The 3,717-nt window shown below is 32.2% G+C and overlaps 1 long non-coding RNA gene across 1 annotated transcript; it reads left to right on the top strand.

Moving 5' to 3' along the window:
• Window positions 1–343: 343 nt before the first annotated feature.
• On the top strand, window positions 344–736 carry LOC142225689 (uncharacterized). Its single transcript, XR_012719362.1, has 2 exons — window positions 344–421; window positions 519–736. It is a non-coding gene; the product is annotated as an uncharacterized LOC142225689 (long non-coding RNA).
• The last annotated feature ends 2,981 nt before the right edge of the window (window positions 737–3,717 follow it).

Raw genomic sequence — 3,717 nt, 5'->3', positions numbered from 1 at the left:
TTCCCAATAGACGTGTCGTCATTTTGACGAATGATGACTGTCTAGGGTTAACCATAATATTTTTATGCATATTATTATTTTTTTCATTAGATTTGTTGGAAACCTATTTAATAATTTTAATTAATGTAAAAAATAAATATTTAATTTCAGAGTAACCTAAATAAATTTGGACAACTTTTTATATTTCCCCCAGCGTACAATTTAATAGAGAATTGGTAAGTTTTATATTCAAACTTTGTCTTTCTTTCAACTAGAATATTTATTTTATTATATCCTTCACATCGATAACAACACAGTTTTATGAGTTTATATAGAATACTTCATTATTTCTCTAATTGTTTCAGGTACAAATTTTATGAGATACGTTTTCCAAAGAAAAGTTGAATTCCTTACACCATTTGATAAAATGCCCCTAAATATGGTAAGTTACAAGCTAAAATGAAGAATTAAAAAATTATATTTCATTACATGGTGTTAATTTTTTAACAATTTTCATTATTGCTTCCATTTTTTTCCAGCAAGATATGTGAAAAAATTACCTACGATGAATAAAAAAAGGATAAGTCAAAATGTCCAAACAGCGAGTTTAAATGAACTACTCTCTGTTCCACGTGGCCATAATTTTTATTCACAAAAAACATTGTATTAAGAACTTTCATCATAAGTTTTTATAATAAAGTACTTTTGCTTAAAGAAAGTTTAATTTTAATGTATTAACATTTTCATAATAGTAAAACGATTTGTTGTTACTTTAATTATTTAATTTCTCTGTACTGTGGAAGGATTGATTTAAAAATAGTTTAGTTGTCGACATTTTAAAGAGACTGTAAACCATCGGGTTTCCCACAAAATAAGCAAGTAAACCAAAGAATATTGACTTTTTTAACTTGGTAGGGGTATATAAATCTTATGATGTTGTAAAAATGAACTAAAATACAATGTTATAGATGAACTAAAATTTAAGAGAATTATAAACTAGACAAGTTGAAAAAAATCTTAAGGGCTAAATCATGGTCAATATTACTACGTTTAGTTCATTTTGCAATGGAAATGGGTTCACTGTTTTTTCAGTGTAAATACGACATCAGTGGAAATTTCGTGTCTTTGCTTATACCAAATTGTACTAAAAAATGACTATGACTAACGACTAACAGATGGCAGTCTATGAATGAGTATTTTATACGCGAAAAGCGTTGAATTAACAAAATACGTAGTGTTACGTTTTTATATTGAGGCGTGTTTAATAACCCGATAATTAAAACACAGTCCTTTTCAAATAACGACAATCTACAATTTATTAGTTTAACTGATAGGCTTCACTTATTTGCTCTACGATGTGTACTGTATAAACTCTAGCTTACGACTGACTTGACTGCACCCTCCGCCAGGGGCTTATATACCGTGATTTGACGATTTCGAAAATTCTGGATAGTCTGGCCTACAACCATCTAGAACTATCTTGATACAATTTATCTAACACCACATATTCAACTGGTTATCTTCATTGCCTACAGCCATCTGGAATATTCTATCGGCGTTATTTTACAGGTAATATGGCACACATACTTTTAGGCTTATGCTAATAATCTAGTGCATTCTACTAGATTAGGTAGATGTCGTGCAGGCATAACGTAAAACAAAAGGCGTTACTTTTACAATGAACGATTGGAAACACAAAAGATGTTTAAGAAAGTACTAGAAAATAAAGAAATGACTAACAAGTTAGGACGTATATTTTTCGTTACCATTTGAAATTTAAATTAACGTAAACTAATTTAAATAAACTTAAATCTAGAAATACCACATTCGTAACAGTAGTTTTGTAAAATCATAAAGTGCTGCCAGGCAACACTGTTGAGAAATGAATTTCCAATATACAACAGTGTCATCTATTGGTTTTGCCCGCCATGTAAATGCGACACTATTACAAATTTCGCTTGTACCAAATTATAACGGTTTGTACTAAAAAATTACTATGAGGAACGACTATGAGAATGGGCATTTTATACACGAAAATCGTGTTTTTGGTAAGTCTTGTTAGATTCTAATAAACACCCCCCTAGAGGGGCACCACGAGGTTCCAGGAGGGCGCAGCGTTATGGTTGAGCAGGTTTTGTATCATTAAATATGTTAAAACAACACTAACTGTTAAGTTCAACAAAAAATCAATAATATACTACAAAAGAGCATACCATTCGTACATTTCGAAATGTTCATTTATAATCACAGTGAGAAAATAATAGAAGTTACATGCAATTCTATAATTTGTTGTAGGTTTTCCATTATTAGTTGTTCACTTTATTTGCAACGGCTAAATTTCTTGCTAAAATATCAGAACCAGTACCCACTTTTGTATTCAGACATTTTAAAAAGCGAAGCAAATTGGGTTGGGAAGCTCTGTTCTAGATTGTTGTAGGCAAGATTAGCCAAAATGTTCGAATTCGTCATACCTCGGTATATAAACCCCTGACAGAGGGAGATGTCAAGTCAATCGTAAGCTAAAATGCGGAAAGTACACATCGAAAAGCAAATAAGTGCACTGAAAAAACAGTGAACCCTTTTCCATTGCAAAATGAACTAAACTGTAGTAATATTGACCATGATTTAGCCCTTAAGATTTTTTCAATTTGTATAGTTTATAATTCTCTTAAATTTTAGTTCATCTATTGTATTTTAGTTCATTTTTACAACACCATAAGATTTACATACCCCTACCAAGTTAAAAAGTCAGTATTATTTTGGTTCACTTGCTTATTTTTTGGGAAACCCGATAATAAAAATTAGTTAACAGTCTCTTTAAAATGTCGACGACTAAACTATTTTTAAATCAATCATTCCACAGTACTGAGAATTTAAATAATTAAAGGAACAACAAACCGTTTTACTATTATGAAAATTTTCATACATTAAAATTAAACTTTCTTTAAGCAAAAGTACTTTATTATACAAACTTATGATGAAAGTTCTTAATACAATGTTTTTTGTGAATAAAAATTATGACAACGTAGTTAGGTTAGGTTAGGTTAAAGTGGCAGCCCGATTAAGATTCAGGCTCATTTAGACTATTCAGTCCATTGTGATACCACATTAACTAAAGTACCTATTACATATGGGCACTTCTAGTTTTAACCTATGAACCTTCTCGATTATTTTTCTTCGCTGAACCAACCAGATTGTTCCAAAAACATTAGCAGACTGCTTAAGTTAACGTTTTCCAGATCCGCCAGTAATCTGAAGCTATATGATCCTAAAAGTTGCTTGCGCTTTACACAAAATGCAGGACACTCACACAAGAGGTGTTTAATTGATTCTTTTTCCTCCACATCATGACAGCTCATACAATAGTCATTATACTTCGCGCCAATAGTTTTTGCAAAATCGCCTATCAGGCAGCGACCCGTAATAGCAGATATCAGGAGTGATATCTGACGTCTCGAGAACATTAGCATATCTAGTGTGCGGTTTAAGTTGAAATGGGGCCATATTTGCTTGGTGTCGTTACAACCCTTGCAATTCTCCCAACGAACATTTGCCATCATAACAGCCTTCTCACGCAGTATGAGCTTGTAGGTATCTAGGGGCATACCAACAAATTTTAGTTCCCCTGGAATATGTAAGGTAGTCCCTAGCCTTGCCAACTCATCCGCTTCGCAGTTCCCCGGTATGTTCCTATGGCCAGGTACCCATATTAGGTGAATATTGTACTGCTCAGCCATC

The sequence above is a fragment of the Haematobia irritans genome, chromosome 2, assembly GCF_050003625.1.
Source record: "Haematobia irritans isolate KBUSLIRL chromosome 2, ASM5000362v1, whole genome shotgun sequence".
NCBI classification, from domain to species: Eukaryota; Metazoa; Arthropoda; class Insecta; order Diptera; family Muscidae; genus Haematobia; species Haematobia irritans.
Note: the sequence above shows the minus strand (reverse complement) of the source record. Positions and strands in the feature narration are given on the sequence as shown.